Below are 20980 nucleotides of genomic sequence, written 5' to 3' on the forward strand. Positions count from 1 at the left end.
GCATATATTTTCCCTAACCTCTCATTGAAACATAGCACTGCCTTCAGTGACAGTGTTGGCAGTATGACCCTAGAGGACTGGATGGCCACAGCAGCCAGGACCAGGGCTTTCATCCAGGTCTCCCACATGAGGAGCAAGGATCCAAACATTTGGACCATCATCAGCTGCTTTTTGAGGCACCTTAGCAAGGAACCAGGTTGCAAATGGAGTAGCTGGGACATAAACTGGCATCCATATGGGATGCCAGCATTGGAGGGGGCAGTTTTACCTAATGTGTCACTGTTTTTGTCTCCCACAACAGTGAACACACAACATAAGATACCATTTGTGCTCATTAGTACTTTAAATGTATTAGACTGCTATTTATGTACATCAGTTTTTTGTGTCACGAAGAATGTTTTAAATGTTAATACCTGTTTCGGTAGAATTTGTTTCCCCAAGAGCCTGCATGTTTGGCTTTCTTCTGCACCTGGGATCATTATCCTGAGTGAGTCCATAGCTTCAGCAGACTGCCAGAAGATATCTGGCACAAGTAATGATTGCAAATCCCTTTCTTGACCAAGATTCCCAACTCTCCTAAAATTTCATGAAAAAAACGAAGGCATACAGAGTGTGTGCATTTCGTTATCCAAGTCTCAGTGGGGCAGGTGACCCAAAATGGTATGCAAATTAATGTCCTGCCACTACATCAGGAATTGAATTAGCAAAAGAAATCCCTCTACTTAGGGCAGCCCAGCCCGAGTTGGAAGGTGGCCTGCCTGGAGGGAGCTGTCTGGAGGGCAGCGATGAGGGGAAGCAGATCATGGTGGGCTGAGGGCTCATTTACTAGCATCATCCGAGCCTCCAGGGACCCAGTTTTCTGTTTCCACCGTTGGATGGGTAAGAAAGACCTTTTATAAAGTGCTCTTGCAAAAACAAAGTTTTCCTCTTGATCATTATTTCACACTGAAGTGAGATGGTTCCAGCATTCATGAAGTGAGGGATACTGGAAAGCACCAATTCCCACACTAACAGACTAGTGTGCCACTCTACCTACAAGGGGCCATTGTCACGGGTAATTATAAGCCCACGGTTGCTGCGTGGTAATGAATGTTGGGGAAATCCACTTCACCTCATTCTCGAAGCGAGATAAGTTGAAGGTTGCCCCAGAGCAGCACAGGTTGTGCCCTATCCAAAAGCCAGAGGACAGATCAGTGAGGACTGCAGTTGGCCTGCACAGAGAGAACATCTGTTTGTAATTCACACACACAGGGTCCAGATCAACAGAAGGCCTGGGCAAGGAAACTTTTGTTTTTTCCAGAAACTAACAAGTAGAATTCACACCAGCATGGAGATTCAAGCTTCCGTTTGTGTGTCTGTGTGTGTGTGTGTTTTCAGGAAAGTGGATAGTTCAGTCAGTGCTGCTGACAAGGCCCATGTCATTCTTCGCTTCTCACAAACAGGAATCTAAGACCCAGAGTTCTGTCCAAGGGGCCGCAGGTGAATGGTCATTTTCTGATGCCTGACCACAGAGAATAGCTTATCATCTAAACATCTCAGACAGCAAGCAAAAGCTCAGGAACTACATGGTAGAATCAGTGCAGGTGAATAAAATCTGCCAGGCAACCACAAAGGCAGCTGTTTTCGGGACGTTTATGACATTGCTGAGTGCGTTATTTTTTTCCAGAAAGAAAACTGAAATCAAATAGAATTTGATGTCCCCCACAAGTGCTCTGGGGAGCCTAGGAGTCTGGAGGTAGTCAGAGAGGACTCAGGAGTCAGGGGTGAGACTCAGCTCTGCTCTCAGCTGTGTTGCTGGACCCTGTGGACTCTGAGGCCTGGGATACCAAGGAGGCCACGTGCCATTAGCCTGCGAGGAAGACATCAGAGCTGTACTTGTGCCCTACACATCTTGTCAGCCTGTGCACTCCAAGTTTAGGATGCTCCTCTTAGGGTACTTGTTTCTTCACTGAAGGTGTGAGCTGGAGCTGCCCCCCTGAGTTGCATTCTTTAAAAGTTCCTAAATGCTGTTTATTCTGTAGCAAACACATAACAGCTGGTGCTTCCATGACCTCATCAGTCCATTATTTCTTTTCCTTATAAGCAGCCAACTCAACTAGGTAGATAAACGTTGGCCGTAATTTATTTGTTGTCCTTCTCTGCACGCCATTTACATCAATCCTGAATGCTGAAAGAAGCAGAAATCAGAAATGGAAGAAATCACCAATTTAATCTTCCTGAAAAATAATAGGGTTCTCATTTCTGCAGGAGGGCCGTTTTTTATGGCATTTGCTTGTCCAATACCCAAGGGCATTAACGCTGCTTTTCATCACATGGCCTGTTTGGAACACATTTGTACACACCATCTATCATGTCTCTTAAAATGCCAGCAAGACGAAACTGTGAGACAAGTAGGCTGGTGTAGAAGCAGTGGTGTAAACCAGGCATCTTTCATTTACAAGCACCCTGGTGTCAGTCTTCCTCCATCAATGATCCACCCCTGGCAGCATTGTCTCTGGCTGCAGAGGACAAGGAATGGCTGTTCTCGGCCTAAAGCTGACTCCCTAGTCTTGTCCAGAAGCCAGCTGCTTTGAAGGCAGGTGAAAAGTGTTTGACTTACACCTTTTGGCATCTCTCCATCCCTCCCCAAAACCCTGCAGGCCCAAATGAAAGTTGTCATCGTAGAAAACTACACAAAAGGGTTTTTCACTAGTGAGCCACTCCACCATCAATTCACTCATAGCAGGCAATGTAATAAAAGTAGCTATTAATGGGAAGAACCAAACAAATATTAGAAAAGCCAATAGAAGGTTGTGAAGATTCTCTTTGCCCTACTTTAAATTCAGAGGAGGACTCCAACCCATCAATTGAACAACATACTTTTAAAAAAAAAAGTTTCTCTTATATATTTGAGATTTAGGAAAATCATTTCTCAGCTCTGTGTCTTTGTCAATAAGATAAATAGGACTGTTTTTTATGTTTTTTTTTCCCCAGTTTTGAGCATGTTCTCTGCTTAGTTTCTGTGAAACATGGTCTTTCTATTATTGTCAAGATTTTTTTTAAGTGAAGTTTCAGGAAAGTGGTCCGGCAAATGGCCAAACTGGATTTAAAATCCATTTCTGTCCAACTTCTTTGAAAACTCTACACAGTATCCACAAATTCAGATTTGCCTGATTTCAACATTTTCTTCTAATTTTAAAATTTTGTTATTACTGGGTCTTCCTGAATCTTTGTCTTCCGTCCAACATGAAATGCACACTAACCCCCACACCACCACCCCCCAAAAATAAAGCTTGAGCTAGACTCCAGCTCAGGGTCCTGAAGCATAGCCCACTAGAATTAAAAGGATCCTTGCAGCACAATTAGTGCTAGATCATACCAGGCCTGTGTGGGAGCGAGTGGGCCCATAGCCCAGTCTGCCTTGCTCCCCATCCTATGAGCACCAACTCAAGCTCCACGTACCTACGGACAGATGCACCCTCCTCTGGTTTGCACAGTGATGTCTTTGGATGTGCAGCAACTCTGGAAGGACCCAGCATCCCAGATGGATCACAACTGGCTATTTTCAGTGGTTTGAAACAAGAGCACTGAACAGTTGTATTTTCAGCCTCTGAAGCAATCCAACTGACCAGATTTACTGTTGTTTCCAAATTCCCAAGAGAACTCAGACCGTAAACTCCAATGGGATTCAGTGGAAAGAGATATGGTGAAGAATTCCTGTGTAGGCACCTAAACCAGCACATACCAGGACTCAAGAAGTCCCATCAAGAGCTGGCATCAGAGGCCATCAAGGACAAGAAATAAAAACATGCCACCATCAAGTAAAGAGTAGGAAAAGCAAAGCCAAGGTCTTGTCCTCCTGGTGCATGCACCCAGCACCTCCTCGCCTGCACTGTATTGTGTCTCCTCACACCTCTGCTACTAGGATGTGGGTCAGAGGAAATCAGCTAACAGGATTCCTGAAATCTACAAAGTTGGTTCTGCTTTATGAAATGGCACATCACATATGCATTTAAAATATCCAGCTTTTCATGTGCATTAGAATATTTAGGGGTTTTTTTTTTAATTTCACTTATCCTGGAAAAGAACAAGCAGTACCTAATTTCCACTGGCCAAGATGTTTGACTGCAAACGTAAAAGGAAATGTGCTGTCTCCTGTAACTGGAAAGTAGAAAGAGTACAGCCAGCTTCAAATGCAGAACTCTCCCTCCCTTCTCTTCCTTTCCTGTCCTCTCTCTTTTGCTGTCTCTCCACAGTTAAGCCCCACTCATTTAAGCTGGCTGACAGCCTCCCCCCATTAGGGGCCAGGTGCCCTGGAAGCTCCAAGTTTTCATGATCTGTGGAATTCATGATTCCAGTAAAAGGGATCTTTCCCAACAACCCTGACCAAAGTCCCTGGGTTGGAGTCGGGGGAGGGATGATGAACCTGGCTTAAGTCACGTGCCCATTTCTGAACCAAACCTTCCATTGGAGGGGACGAACTTCTCTGGCTGACCAGGCCTAGACCATTTGTCTTGTCCTCCAGCCCATCCACGCCACATAAACTGAACAATATATTTTTTTAAGGACTCAAAGGTGTCTCTTTCTCCACAGGAGAGAAATGCTAAGTCTACAAAAATAATGTTCACTACAGACTTTATATAAGTGTTTCAGTGATATGGAGAAAGGACTGTAACTCCTGTAAGAGATACCACTTCATTGTATTTGTCCTGGGGAAAAGGCAAGCTGTGGGTGAGAAGGTTTAAAATCCAGCTTTAGATGCAGGTGCTTGCCTGAGAAACATATAAAGTGATTGAGAACTTCTCAAAACTCTTTTGATTTACAACTAGAACTCCAACAAGACACACTCTAATCCTAATAAAAAATAATGATATAATCAAATAGATGTATAATGATGTCAATAGACTTGTCACATTTCAGGGATGGGTGTTTAACTGGGTGGACATTTAGCCTAGTGGTATACCATAACAGAGAACCTGGGTTCAATCCTCAGCTCCAGATCCTGACCCCAGCTTCCTGTTAATGCCGACCACGAAGGCACAGGTGATGACTCAAGTCGTTGGACTCTGCCACCCACGTGGGAAACCGGGACTGCATTCCTTGCTCTGGCTGTCAACTCTGGCCTGACCAGCCCTGGCCATTGTGGGCGTTTGGAGAGCAAGGCAATGGATAATATTGCTCATCTGCTCCCTCTCCAACAGCTAATGAAAGAAATCCTTAATATGTTAGGAAATGCAATATAAAACATCAGATTTTATTTTTTTTTCCCCAAAATGAGGCTCTCCCAATAGCAGAGGGGATTAGGAAAGGCTGAGGCTGCTCAGTTATGGAGATGTGAACAACCCCGCAGGGCTGGGGAGGAGCAGCCCAGTCAGCACTTCTGAGAGTGAGTTCACAGCTGCGCCGGGCCGCCAGGGGCATGTGGCGAGAAGGGGCCCGTGTCCAGTCCCTGCTGCTCCACGGCTTCCTGGGCACAGCTGTGCTGCTTACTTAGAATTCAGAAGCTTTTTACGAAATTTTAATTTCTAGAGGAAAAAAATTTTCTAAGGAACAAATAGCCTTGCTGTATTACACTGGAATCCTTTTCCTCTTTACCAATTTTCTTTTTTTTTTAATTGGTGTGTGAGTTTGAGTCCCAGCTGCTATACTTCTTATCCAGCTCCCTTTAAAGTACTGTAGGATGACATAAGTCCTTTGACCTCTGCACCCACGTGGAAGACCTGGAGGAAGCGCCTGGCTCCTTAGCTTCAGAGTGACCTAACCTTCACCACTGCAGCCATTTAGGAAGTAAACCAGCATATGGAAGATCTTGTTCTCTCCCTCTCCCACTCTCCTTTCAAATAAATAAAGTAAATCTTTAAAACAAAGGAAAATAGGTTAGATAATGTGGCAGAACGTTAGCCCAGGAGTTCAATCAATGGATAGAGATCCTAAAAATCCTGACATCCAGGAGAAGCTTCTTTCTGAGATGGCTCAGGCCATCCAGGACAAAAAGGCCCCACGTGGCTCCTCAAGGTCCCTTCTGCAATGACTGAGGTGACGCTGAAATGGCAGAATGAGATTCAGTGGTATGAGTGACAGCCCATAAGCAGCATGAATGATGTCCTCACGAAATGGATGGAACATTTTTGCTCTCATCATTTGGGGATCAAAGAGCCAAATGATTTGACACAAGCTGGAAAACTATAAAATACAAGAAGGAACATTAGTGATCATCATGTACAAAGGAGGAAGCCAAGATTTTCTTGGGAAGTCAGTGAGGAAAGATGCATGGCTGCCTCCCCAAAGGCCTGACAGTTGGAGTGACCGAGGTCCAGGACATGGCTCTGCCTGGGAGGACTCAGGAAGGCTGGCCCGCATCAATCACCATAAGCCAGGAGGGCCATCTATTAGTCTTCCTTGGTGGCTATCCCTTCTTGCATAAGAGAAGCTATTAAGCCATGTCCATCCAGGGCACTTCATCCCAGGGAATAAACTAGATCAGTTACTGAAAAACAAATAGGCTTCTCTAAGCACAAAGGAAACCCAACAGAGAAGCAGAGAGGGTTGGGAGTTGATTACCAATGCAGCCTCTCAAGGCCAAGGTCCAAATATCTCTTCAGGGATACACTCCTGGGTCCCTTCTCTCTTGGGACACTTTCATTGACCATCACCAACCTGATCCATCTCTCCTCCAGGTGGACCAGTCCCCTTTCTGTGCACAATGTCCCTTCCTCCGCAGAAGTAGAATAGATCCATTCAATTTGTCCTTATTAAACGATCATTCCATTGCACTCCTGCCTCCCGAGAATGAACCCCAAGTCACAGTGAAGAGCATTCTGGATCACAGAGACAATGGTTTGCAGTTTGACTCTGGATGTTCAGAAACCCAGGGGGACTTGCTCAGGCTTAAGATACAAGAAGCTCCTGAAGATGCAATAATACAGTCAGGAGTTAGAATGGACCTGGGTCACATCAGGAGCCAGGGTGGCCCCAAAGCCCAGCCATCTCCCTCATGTCTCCCTTGTAGCCTGTGCCAGCCATCAGCCCTGCCTGCTCAAGGCCTTGTACTGCCAGGCACCAGCACAACCTGAAAATATCCATTACCTCTCAGTCCTTAAGACCAACAAGCTAGTTCTTTTTTTTTTTTTTTTTGCTTACTTTTTTTAGCTCAAAGATACTGAAAGAGAGAGCTTAGCTTGCCTAATTAATGTTCCCTAGGCCTTAAGGATAGTAGCTGTTGAACCATGTGCTGTTTGTGGCTCAGAAACTCATCCCCGGGCCAGGCAGCTTTGGTCAAGGAGAAAGAGAGGTCTTGTGTGTCAGAGTGGCCATCCAGGCAACAAAGAACATGACAAGAGGAGGGTTTCTCACATAGAAAGAGAGGAAGAAGGAAGCAAAAGGAAAGGAAGGGGAAAGGGAAGGGAGGTGAGGCAAGGAAGAAGAGGAAAGAAGGAATAAATGAGAGAAGAAAAGAAAAGGAAAAGGATGAAGGGAAGGAGAGCAGGCACAGTGATAATATTGCGTGTCCTCTGCTAGGGTTTATCTCACTCTCAGAAGATGCCATCAGTTCCACAATTCCCAGGTGTTCTTGGTGAAGCTCCGCCTTGTTGTTCCTTTGTTCTGCCAGTGGTGGCAGCAATGGCCAGTCCTGGTAAGGCTATAACATCATAGTTCACAAGAAGTTTATTATTTTAACATAGTCACGGTCGTTAATCTTCCCTTTTATAACATCCTCCATTGATTTTGCATTTAGAAGGAGTTCACTTTGACAGAACTAACAGTGGGTCACCCGTTGCCAAGTGTCCATTTAATACTCTCCTAGATATTCTGATAGCTTTTTTCTTATTGTTCCATCTTCCACACTCAACTCATTTAGGATTTATCGTGGAATATGGTAAAAACTAGAGCTCTAAGCTGAATCTTTTTTCAAATAACCAATTTTCCCAACACCTATTTGATTTTAATGAAATATCTTAAGATGAAATTTCTTTCCCTCGTAGGGGAGTGATTTCACATTTGTAGAAAGCAGCTGACACATTCCAATCTCGACACAGCGGTTAGCACGCATCCTTGATATGATGGTTTTCATCCTAGTATTTCAAAAATAATGGTGCCAGAAGATACCGTCATCTGGATATCAGAATGACCCTGCAAAGAAGTGTCAACTTTATGTAAATCACACAGCTCAGACGTGCAGAGGGATGGGAGCATTTTTGGAAGTGGGTGGTCCCTCCAGGCTGAGGGCTGCCTCAGCACCCTCGCAAGGGAAGGGTCTGTCTTTAAATACAGCAGCACAAGCTGGACTCCGCTTACTCATTTACCTAGAGAAGGCAGCCCATATAGGTTCTTTCCCCAGGATGAGTGTGTGTGGTTGTCTGATGTTGATTAAAGGGGGATCATCACTGCTGGGGTAGAAGGGTAGCTCTATAAGGGATGCTGAACAGCAAGTTGCTGTTGTCAACCACCCTGGAAGCTGAAAACTGCACGCACAGCCTTCGAAAGCAGAGAACACGCCTCTGTAGCAGGCATTCCCCTTGGGAGGGAGGCACCCCCAGTCTCCCATGCTGGCTTCACCAAGTGGCAGGACCCTGTGGATCAGACCCTTCCTCGAATGCACTCACTGTCTATCACACCTTTCCTTTTGTTCACTTTTTTTTTTCCTAAGATATATTTTATTATTATTTGAAAAGTAGATTTACAAAGGGCAGGAGAGATAGAGAAGGTCTTTTATCTGTAAGTTCATTCCCCAAATGGCCGCAGCAGCTAAAGCTGGAATCCAGGTATTTCTTCTGGGCCTCCCATGTGGGCGCAGGGTCCAAAGGTCGTTGGCCATTTTCTGCTTCTTTCCCAGGCCAGAAGCAGGGAGCTAGATCAGAAGAGAAGCAGCCAGAACACGAACCAGTGCCCATATAGGATGCCAGTGCCACAGGATGGAGGATTAGCCTGTTGAGCCACCATGCTGACCCCATACTGCACTTTTTCTTCTTCACCTTTTTTAAGTCAGCTAAAAATATGCTGATTGGTCATGCCTCACTGGTTAAATCGTGCACCTTGAATGGAGGGCTGAAGCCCAGGCAGAGACACTTGCGCCTCCTGAGTGACTCAGTACTGCTTCCATGGGTAAATGTCTGCTGTTGGACGGCACGGACCAAGCAATGATGCTGCCTTGCTGTTCATCCCCACCTCGGGGAATTTGTATGGAGAGGACAGCTTACACAGCAGGTCCTGACAGCTTCTTGAGTGAGGTTGAAAGAGTGGCCACAAGCAAGACCACTAGACCAAGCACTGTGGGGGACTCCCTGAAGTCTGCTATCAATATTTGGAAAGAGCTGGGCTTGCCCGGAAGAACCATAGTAGAAACAGCCCACTTTGGCAGAGGTGCTGTTGCTGGCCCCTTATTACAAATGAAACCCACTGAGGTACTTGTTTGTTCAAAAACGTGCCTGTTTATTTCACCTTGTAAGCCAGGTAGCTGATACTTCAGCACCATTTCTATTGGACTCCAAGGTCAAAACCCATAGTCAGGCAGCAGGAAAACTCACAGTCCAGCTAAAAAGGCACCATTAAGCCTCCACTGTCTTCCTTTGGCATTGATGATTAAAAGAGGGAAGGGAGTAGATGATGGAAGGCTTTCCCCCCACCTCTTCTCTTAGGAAAGTAACAAGGGAAGAGGCGAGAGTGTGCTGGGAGATGGGGGAGGATCCAGCCTTCTTACCTAGAACCTGACCTCCCACCTACCGCTTAGACAGGCGTGGAGAGTGGTTGCTGCTCTGTGATTGCCTAACTGATTCATGAGTGACTTACGCCATAGTTCCAATAGTGCATCAATACAGCAGACTTCCTCATCCAAGACCCACAGTGATGCCTGAAGCTGCAGAGTACTAGGCTCCCTATGTGCTAGGATTTTCCTGTGCATACATAGGCTACAGTGTACGTACTGCAGTGAGAGTTATGTGAATGCTGTACCTCTCTCTAAACCACCTTATTTCACTACAGTCACTCTTCTCCTTGTGATGATGTGAGATGATACTTCAAAAAACACTGTGTGGCTTCTTTTTGGCAAATGCAAATGGTGGCATTGGTATGCCTGTGCTGATTAAATTACAGTTACTTGAGCACAAAGTACTGTGATAGTCATTCTGATAATCAGTAAGCTACTAAGTGGCTCATGCGCAGGCAGCAAATACAATGAGGATACACTGAACCAAGGATAAATTCATACACTGGGTGGAGACATGGCAGAATGACACAAGGTTTCATGCTGCTGATCAGAATGGCATGCAATTTTAAATGTATCAATTGTTTATTTTGGAATTTTTCATCTAATATTTTTTACTTTGATTGACTTTAGGTAACTGTAACCATGGGGGGAAAAACATGGATAAGACTATTGCATGTATATCTACATATAAATGTATGTATGTATGGGAGATACAGCCATTAAGTTGTCACTTGGGTAACATGCATCTAATAGGCAGTACCAGTTCTAGTGTTTGCGACTCAGCTGCTAATCCAACATTGTGCTAATGCATACTGGAAGGTAACAAATGATAGTTCAGGTTCTTAGGCCCCTGCCACCTGTGTGGGAGGCCCTTATGAAGCTCCTGGTTTCTATATGCCCAGTCCTGGCTGCTTGCAGGCATTTGGAGAATGAAGCAGTGGATAAAACATCTTCTCTTTCTCTCTAGATAGACAGATAGACAAACATATATAATACAGTTTCTCTTTAAGTAGATGAAAATAGATACACAAACATTTTTAAATTAAAACCAAATATGAGTCTACCACTCGTCGTTTTTTGATGTTCAATAAAATACAGTCTATTTACTTCATCATAAGCAGTATTTCCCTTTTTCCCAGTTGTTCTGTCACAAACAGGGCATGCAGTTTTGTACACAGGTGTTTCTTTGGGATTGATGCTGAGAGGTTGTGGACATTTTTAACCTTCCCTAGGGTTTCATTAATTCACAGCCCACGCAGTATGTAATAGTACCCACATCCCTGCTTCCTCACTTATACATAATAACATCAGCCACTTTGGTCTCTGCCAGTTGGAGAACAAAAATATGGCATTTTACTATTATTTTAATTTGCATTTCCCCTAGCAGCTGGTGAAATTGAGTGCTTATTCATGTATCTCATATTTTTTGCCCTCTGGTTAGTTGAATTTCTGCTTTTGATTTGTAGGAGCTCTTTGTGTCCTCTGAAGAGTGGACATTTGTCTATAGAGTCCAGAGCAGAGGTTTTCTCTCAATCTATCACCTGTTTTAATTCCCTTTTCTCTACTTTTTTTAAACCAAGCTTGAGTAACACTGCTCTGTCTGTTCTCCTTTAGTTGTTTTTATTTGTTTAAAAATAAAGCAACAGAGAGAGAGAGAGAGAGATCTTTGATCTACTGATTCTCTACCTAAATGCCTGTGACAGCCAGGGCTGGGCAAACCCAAGGCCAGGAGCCTAGAACTCAGTCCAGGTCCCCCAAATGGGTAGTAAGAACCCAAATACTTGAAACATCACCTGCTGTCTCCCAAGGCGCGTATTAGCAGGAAGCTGGATTGGAAGTGGGACGGACTGAAACCCAGACACTCTGAAATGGGATGTGTGTGTCTGCTGTACCACAATGCCTACTTTGTTTTTACAAAAGTTGTTCAGAATTGGGTTTTATCAACCGTTCCTTACCATACCACTGCCCTAAGGAAGATAGCCAAACTAACCGTGGCCACACCATACACATTGTCACTAAAACATGGGTCAAAAGTGAAGGCAGTGATTTCAGATAATTTGTCCTGTATTCACTACGTTTCAATGACTCCTGTATGCAAATGGCTAAACTTTTGCCAAGCCACCAGTCCGATGCTTTAACTGCTAAAAATGTAAATTTTATAATGAAGTAAACACTGATTTCATTAGTTTAATCTTTGTTGAAGACATCATTAATGATGCCTGAATATTTTAAAATTTTAATTGTGCTTTTTGCAAAACAACTTACTAACATGTTGAGATGAAGTCTAGAAGACTTCCTAACAAATAATTGGAGTGTGACAATTATTATTATTTGCTAATGAGTATAACAACTCATTAGCAAATCCTAGAGTCCTTGGATTCCCCCTTTCATTGGAAGGTGAAAGAAAATAATTAATGAACTACTATAGCAAACAAACGTAATAGTCAAGGGACGTCAAAGACAAAAGTTTATTAACTGCACCAGTAATCCCAAGCAAGACCAATTCTACATCTGAAGGTTATTCTTTGGGATAACTATCCCAATCTTGTATAAAGGGAGAAAGTACCTCAAAGAGAAGAGTTAACCTAACTTTTAGCTTCTAGTCACTCCCAGAGCAGAAACTAGAACAAAACCTTTACTGACTCCCATATGACAAGTGATGTCATGACACAAGGCAGGTCAGTCAATTTTCTAATTCCATACCCACTGGAAAGAGCTGGCCCAGCAGCCTCTGTGTGGACCATGAGCATGAGCTCGAGCAGTTTGTACAAGACATGAAGGGCACCACAGCAATATGTCTCTCATCAATGGGAAGCTGTCATGAAAACTCAATCACAAGGTGACCATAGAGTATACTGTACAAACCTGGCTACGGTGCCTCTAGACAGTGTCATTCTGGGGGCAACTCACATTCATGTGGAGCCATAGTATGCGGTGCTATTGTTGTGGCTGTGGTGGGAGCATCACAGAGGAAGACCTTCCAAGTCAGAACGGACTCAAATCACTGCAAAAACCACAGAGTTGCTCATCCACCAAAGAAGAAGTCAAAGGCACTGACTGCAGATTAGAGAAAGCCATTGCAGGCAGACATTGAATGGTGAGGAACACAGCAGATTTGGCAGGAAATCTGTCTTCTGGAAATGGGCCACTTATAAATTAGAATTTGGGATAATGAGTAGAGAAGATGGCACTCTGCAGATAAATTTCTCCAAGCAATAGCTCCAACAAAATCTCTCCCCCACTTCAACCCTGCCCGAAAACCTCTGAGGCCCAACCAGTGCCAAGCAAAAATGTTCCTGCCCTTGGCCTAACACTGCATAATCTTTTCCCATGTTAATATAATACACACTTGGTTACAAGCAGGGCTGGCTTGCTTGTAGCACAGAGAAAGGATAAATGCTATCATGTACATTTCTTTGCCTCCTGCTCTCGATACATACACATTTGTGTGTTTCCATGTGGGTATACACAGATGCTCCTCAACTTACAGTATAAACCCATTACAAATAGTGAAATATCACAAGTGGAAAAATGTATTTCATACACTTCACCTGCTGACCTCCAGACCTCAGCAATGCAGTGCACTGTGGAACGTGTGTTCTTCCCCCTGGTGGCGGTGGGGCTGGCTGGCAGCTGTGGCTTGCTGCTTCTACCTGGCCTCAAAAGAGGAGAGGGCTGCATGGCCAATGTCAGCCTGGAAAAAGTTCAGAACTCAACAAGTAAAGTGTGGTTTCCACTGAATAGGTACCGATCTCCCACATAATAAATCAAAAGCCATCAAGTCAAAGCATCATAAGTCTGGAAGCATGTGTGTGTGACAGAGACAGTGAGGGAGAGAGAGAGAGAGAAATCCCACCAGAACAGCTGTGTAGGTATAATTCATTCCCTTCAGAGGCTACCTACTGTTGTAAGGCTCAGTCCATCACTGCCCTGCTGAAATATATTTGCTTTATTTCCATTTTTCTACTGTATGGAATATGCCTTAGGAAAATGCCCATGCACACATGTCCTAAAGTGCTGCTTTCTTCTCTCTGGAAACTCTTCCCCTGAAAGACCAGATAAAAAATCAGCCCATCTTTGTCACCCCTCCTCCTTTCTCTACTTCTCTTCCTCCTTCTTTCCCTATCTCTTTCCCTGTACTCCCCTTCCCTCTTCCTTCTCCTCTTCCTTCACCTATAAAAATGTGAAAAAAAAAAAACATTCTTTGCAAGTAGGCAAGCCATAGTAACTATAGAGAAACAGAATGCAGAATCCAATTGGTCCACCTACCCCAGTTTGCCAATCTTTGAGAGTCCTAAAAGTAAGATTTATTTCTGTGCATTTTATAACTTGATGTTTTGAGGAATGTTTTATTTTTTTCCATTTCATGGTGCAGAAAAATATATATCTATTTTTTAAAAGGGAATATATTTTCTTTTTGCCCAGCCATTTTCCCAAGTCTCTTTTCAACAAAGAGCTTCTTTTTCTTGCTATAGATGTTTGAGTTTTCTGGAAATGCAACCATATTCATCTTAAAAGAAAACTCTTTTGCCAATATGTTGCCTTATTGCATGCACAGGACTTGTGAACCACTGTGAGCTGACTACAAGAGCAGCCTCTGCTGACTTATTCTGGAGATTAATGGGAATGCCCAAGGGTCACAACCAGTAACAACAGGAGGTATCATCATACGGCATTGCACAATAAGTAATGCCATACACAGCCAAGTCTAGGCTCTGAGAATTCCTGCCGTGCTAGTATGATGTGAGGCAGACCTGTGGTCTTCCAGAAGTGGGAGCAGAAAGGGCTGGTGGTGAGTCAGAGACTCGCACAGACACAAGCATCTGAGATTTGAGAAGGAATTAGGTGTAGACAGAATAGGTTCATGGCCTAGGAAAAAGGAAAAGATGGGCTGCCATGCAACTGAAGCAAATACTACATACAAATGTGTTTAGTCCTAACTGTTGAACTGACAGGTGCAACAGGCATGTGTCTGTAATCTTACAACCAGTAGAAGGCACTGGTTCTGGGCAAGGTGGGGAAATCACACTTCATCCTGTCTCTCCCACTGGAGGGAAAACTGGATGGAATGTATGGAACAGCTATCTAAGGATCAACAAAGTCAATGACAGAGGCAGCTTAAGGAAGGAGACCAAAATTCAAATCCCTCAGTAACAGTAACAGCAGCAGCAGCCTAGCAACAACCTACAGCTTTGATGAAAAGAGCACTCGTTTGTTCTGACCTCAACAGCCATGGTACCAAACGCAGAGGAAGACTCCTCATTGCTTCTTCCTCTCTCTGTGCTCTCTATCCTCCCCAACAAGGTGCCAGACACAGGCACAGTCCTGGAGATTACATCACAGAGAGATGAACGTTAAGTCTTGTCTGGCAATTGAGGTATGCAGGAGGAAGAATATCAGAAAGTCAAACCATCACAGAGAAGAGAAAGGTTGAGGCAGTGTTTCACGAATTTTTTTTGTTTTAAAGACTTATTTTTTTTTTTATTGGACAGTCAGATATACAGAGAGGAGGAGAGACAGAGAGGAAGATCTTCCACCTGCTGATTCATTCCCCAAGTGAGCCGCAACGGCCGGTGCGCGCCGAGCCGAAGCCAGGAACCTGGATCCTCTTCCAAGTCTCCCAAATGAGGGCAGGGTCCCAAAGCTTTCTGCCATTCTTGACTGCTTTCCCAGGTCACAAGCAGAGAGCTGGATGGGGAGCAGGGCCACCAGCATTAGAACCAGCGTCCATATGGGATCCCTGCCTATGTGAGGCAAGGACTTTAGTTGCTAGCCTATCTTGCCGGGTCCATGAATTTCTTGACAGAAGTTCTTGGCTTATCTCTGACACAAGCATACATGGATCTGAAAGGAAAGCTGACAACACTGAGAACTGGAACACCTGGTAGACCAACACCCAGGTCCCCACCAGACTGCTGGATGGAGTTCTATAACTTGATGCTTTTCCACCAGGCTACTGGATGGGATAAACAGCAGTCCAAACTCTTTAAAAACCAGACTGATTTTTGAATCCTAGCTCAGAGAAGGCTCACTGGGATTCTTTTCTAAAACTAACACACAATAACAGTAGTCCTCTTGGGGGCCCAGCAGCGTGGCCTAGTGGCTAAGGTCCTCGCCTTGAATGCGCCCGGGATCCCATGTGGGTGCCAGTTCTGGTCCTGGCAGCTCCACTTCCCATCCAGCTCCCTGCTTGTGGCCTGGGAGTGCAGTTGGGGACGGCCCAATGTGTTGGGACCCTGCACCCGTGTGGGAGATCCGGAGGAGGTTCCTGGTTCCCTGCTTCAGATTGGTGCGCACTGGCTGTTGCGGCTCACTTGGGGAGTGAATCATCGGATGAAAGATCTTCCTCTCTGTCTCTCCTCTCTGTATATCTGACTTTGTGGTAAAATAAATTTTAGAAAAAAAAAAAAAAAACAGTAGTCCTCTTGGGATTTAAGTAATACCCTAAAACTGCACAGGTCTCCCATGTCTCCCACGTGGGTGCAAGGTCCCAAGGCTTTGGGCCCTCCTCTCCTGCTTTCCCAGGACATAAGCAGGGAGTTGGATGGAAAGTGGACCAGCAGGGATAGGAACCAGTGCCCATATGGGATCCTGGTTTATGCAAGGCAAGGACTTCACCCACTAGCCTACCACACCAGATCCTTAATGCAACTCTTAAAACCATACCTCAAAGTACTGATGCTGGCCTGGCACAATAGCCTAATGGCTAAATCCTTTCCTTGTATGCACCAGGATCTCATATGGGTGCCAGTTCAAGTACTGCTGCTCTATTTTCCATTGTGGCCTGGGAAAGTAGTAAAGGGTGGCGCAAAGCCTTGGGACCCTGCACCCACAGGGGAATCCCGGAGGAAGCTCCTGGCTCCTGGCTTCAGAAAGGCTTAGCTCTGACCATTTCTGGTACTTGGGGAGTGAACCGGTGGATTGAAGACCTTTCCTTCTGTCTCTCCTGTCTGTATATCTGACTTCCCAATAAAAATAAATAAATCTTTAAAAAGAAAAGTACTGATGCTATTGCATACAACATGATTGTAGCTTGAAAACATTCTGCTAAGGGAAAGAAGACATCACAAAACCACATGTGACCATTTACATCAAGTAGTCACGACAGGCAAATGTGTAGATGCAGGAATTAGATAAGTGAAGCTTGGGGAGGAAGTGTGGGGTAGATGTTACTTAGCATCAGGCTTCTTTGGGGTGGTAAATGTACTAATCAGATGGCAGCGATGTTGAAGATATCAAACATCATTGATGTGTATATTATAAATGGGTCAGTGTGACTGCATTTGAATTATATCACAGTATGGATTTTTAAGAAAATGAACAGAACTTTTTGGGTCTATTAAACAACAACAAAGTCCTACGTTTTTTTCATCAGAATCCCAGAAAGAGAAAAGAAAACATGGCAAGAAAAAAAATAAAGTATTTAAGTAAGTGAAAAAGTTTCCAAATTTGATGAAAGACACAAACTTTACTCAAACCCATTCACATGTGTGGGTTGCCTTTGAAACACCATTTAAGGGAACATTCATAGCAATGAAGCGATTTTAAAATACAAGTTTAAGAGGTCTAGAGGCTGCATGTTTGTGACAATAATCAAGTTGCCGCATGCGATATCCATGTCTCATAGCAGAGTGTCTGGGTTTGAGTCCCAGCTCCTCTGCTTCTGATCCAGCTTCCTGCCCAGGCACACCTGGCGAAGCAGCAGGAGGTGGTTCATGCTTGAGTCCCTGCCACCCACCTGGGAAACACAAATGAGTTCCTGGCTCCTGGCTGTGACCTAGTCTAACCCCTGGCAAGCACGCAGAGCACCAATCAGCAGATGATAAGTTCTCTCTGGCTTTCTCCCTGAGTTTCAAATAAAACAGCAAATAAATAAAGTCTTAAAGGTTTAAAATAGTCAAGTTTAGCTTCTTTCTTGAGAAACTAAGAAAATGAAGAGCAAAATAATTCCAACCAAAGCGGAACAAAAATAAGAGCAGTACAAAACTCAATGAAGTCATAAAAAGAAAAACAATATAAATAAAATAAGTAAAACCACACTGATTCTTCATGAGAATCACTAAAATTGATAAACATCCAGCCAGGGAGACAATGAAATAAAGAAAGAAGACAGTATCAGGAATAAGCAAGGACATATCCTTATAGACATTGTAAGGATAATAAAATATTACAGATAATCTGCCAAATTTGATAGTTGAAATAAAATGGACAAATTCCTCGAAAGCCAGAAACTATCAAAATTCCATCAAGAAGAAATAGATAACCCAAATGGTTCTGTATGTGTTTAAGAAATTGAATTCATGTTCAAAAGTCTGCCAGAAAAAGAAATTTCAAAGCTCAGATGATCTAACTGTAAGACTCCATGAAATACTTTTTAAGGATGAAGAATACCAATTCCACACAATTTCTTCTAGAAGATAAAAGAGTAAACATTTCTCTACTCATTTCATGAGACCAGTATTATTCTGGTTTGGACTACACAAGGATATCAAAAGAAAACCATAGACTAATATCCCTCTTCAGCATGTACTCAAAAATATTAGCCCATTGAATGTAACAGTGGAAATAAAATAGTATTCCATAAGTGAGTTTGATCTCAAGACTATAATTTTGGTTCAGTATTCAGAAGCCAATCAATGTAATCCTCCATATTAACAGGTAAGGGAAGCAGAACAAAGGAACTACAAAAGTTTGTGAAGGATTAAAATTGAAAGAGAATACACAGGGGTGAGGTGAATAGGGCATTAAACTGATGCTTGTAAGACCACTATGCTGCATCAGAGCAACGATTCAGATCCCAGCTACTCTGCTTCCTTTCCAGCCTCCTAGGAATGTGCCTAGGAAGGCAGTGAGAGATGGCCAAAGTTTCTTGGATTCTGGGTTTCTGCCACCCGTCCGGATGGAAGACCTATCTCTGTCTCTTCCACTCTGTCTATCGCTCTTTTAAATACACGATTTTTTTTAAAAAGCATAGTGCACAGGTATGTGTATTTGACCTAGCGCTTGAGATGGCATCAGCGTGCCTGGGTTCATGCTCTAGATCCACTCCTGATTCCAGCTTCATGCTGATACTCAGCTTGGGAGGCAGAAGGGGATGGCTCAGGTAGCTGGGTCCCAGCCACCACTCATGATAGACCTGGATCGACTCCCTGGCTCCCCGGCTGTTGCAGATACTACACAGTGAACCAACAGGTGAGAGCTCTCTCCCTCTCTCAGTATATAAAAATTTTTTGAAGATAGTGCAGATATTCCCTAAACTTCATCTTTAAATTTTTTTTTATTTTCATGATACAGTTCCCCTTCTACCCCTCCCCCATTGTTTTCCCCTATATTATTACAACTGTATACTCCTTTACAATGGTCACAATGCTATTTAAGTGTATCCTGACATTGCAGGTATAGACAGCAATAGAAAGTCCAGCATTCTATTATCAGGATATATGTAACAGTTTCCTTGGGAGTCTTCCTTTTATTTGGGAGTAGAGATGCATACCGCAATGTAGCTCCACTTCCCGGTATACTTTTAAAAAGTTTAATTATTTGTATGGAAGGCAGAGTAGCAGAGAAAAAACAGAGATGGACAGGCAGGCCGAAATCTTCCATGCTCTGGTTCACTCCCCAAATGCCTGCGAAAGCCACAAACCTAGATGTTGGTGCTGCTGTCCCACCCACATGCTGGCAGGGACTCAACTCACTGAGCCATTGCCTGATACTTTCCAAGGAAGCTGCAGCTGGAAGCAGAACTGGAACTCAAGCTTCTGCAACCCAACAAAGAGCATCTATTTAAAAATTCACAACCAACATCACACTTAGTGCTGAGTGGTAACAATTCTCCTTTAAGACTGGCAGCAAGACAAAGTTGTCAACTCTCTCCATCTAACAAGGCCCTGAAAAGACCTGTACAGTGCAACTAAGCAAAGAAAATGTATAAAAGGAAAAGTGTTTGAGAAATGGTAGTAAAGTTGTCTCAATTGCTGCATTATTTGTCTGCTTAGATAACTCATAGAATCTCAAAAATCTACTAGAAATAATAAAATGTTATAAAAGAAGAAACTGGAGAACTAATGCCACTCAATTTTAAGACTTAATGTTCAGGCTGGTACAATGGCTCAATTGGCTCATCCTCCTTCTGCAAGTGCCAGCATCCTATATGGGTGCCAGTTTGTGTCTCCATTGCTCCACTTCCCATCCAGCTCTCTGCTTATGGCCTGGGAAAGTAGTAAAGGATGGCCCAGCCTTAGGACCCTTCAGCCACATGAGTGACCTAGAAAAACCACCAGGTTCCTGGCTTCAGATCGGCTCAGCTCCAGTCATTGCAGCCATCTGGAGAATGAACCAGTAGATGGAAGATCTTTCTCTCATCTTCTCTCTGTAAATCTGCATTTCCAATAAAAACAAATACATCTTTTTTAAAAAAGACTTAAATATACTGCCCTAATTTAGAGAATATTGATGATATTGGCAAAGCAGTGGACAGGATCAGTCGAATAGGGCTGTGTCTGAAAAACAAACTCACATCCTCAAGGCCAACTGAGGTTCATCAAAAGTGCCAAGGCCACAGAGAGAGTAATCTTGTCGGCAAGTGGTGTTGAAACCCTAGGACAGCATGTTAAAACAAACAAAAAAAGAACAACAACTTCAACCTAATCTCACAAGAAACAAGGAGCCTGAGTAGATTGTGGATGAAAATGGAAAACATCAAGCTATCACATCTCAGGAGGAGTTCTTTTTGACCAAGGCTACTCATTAAGTTCTTAGATGCCATACCAGAAGAGTGTCCCCAAATTTTTTTTTAAAAAATCGATCCATTATGTTTATCAAAATTAAAACCTTTGCTCCATGAAACAAGACGTTAAGAGAATGAGAAAACAATCAATAAGAAAATGTACTCAAATACCATGTCTGTCAAAGTACTTATAGATTGGATATAAAAATTAAATGAATGTAAACTCTCAAAATTCAACACTTAGAAAGCAGTTCATTTATTTTGGTTTTTTTTTTTTTAAAGGAGGTGTTTCACATAGAAACAGCAAGTCAACAGGTGCAGTCATGTCCAACACCATCAGCCATTAGGGAAATGTAAATTGTAACAAGGATGACATGTCACAGTATCCCTGTTAGCCATGCCCCTTCCCCCGAAAAAGTTTCCTTTTTTTTTTTTTTTTTCATTTTATCTAGCAAGATTGTGGAGCAGCTAGAACTCTCATATATTTTCAGAGTGCAAAGTGGCACAGACACTTTGGAAAACAGCTTATCCGTTTCTTGTAAAGTTAAACATAAGCAACATAGCAAACAACC

The 20980-nt window shown here is 43.4% G+C and overlaps 1 protein-coding gene across 5 annotated transcripts in view; it reads left to right on the forward strand.

Annotated features, from left to right (window-relative positions):
* KIF6 (kinesin family member 6) overlaps nucleotides 1-20980 on the forward strand; it is a 372892-nt gene that overhangs the window by 303548 nt on the left and 48364 nt on the right. The window lies entirely within an intron of this gene.

Source organism: Ochotona princeps, chromosome 1 (genome assembly GCF_030435755.1).
Source record: "Ochotona princeps isolate mOchPri1 chromosome 1, mOchPri1.hap1, whole genome shotgun sequence".
In the NCBI taxonomy this organism is placed as follows: Eukaryota; Metazoa; Chordata; class Mammalia; order Lagomorpha; family Ochotonidae; genus Ochotona; species Ochotona princeps.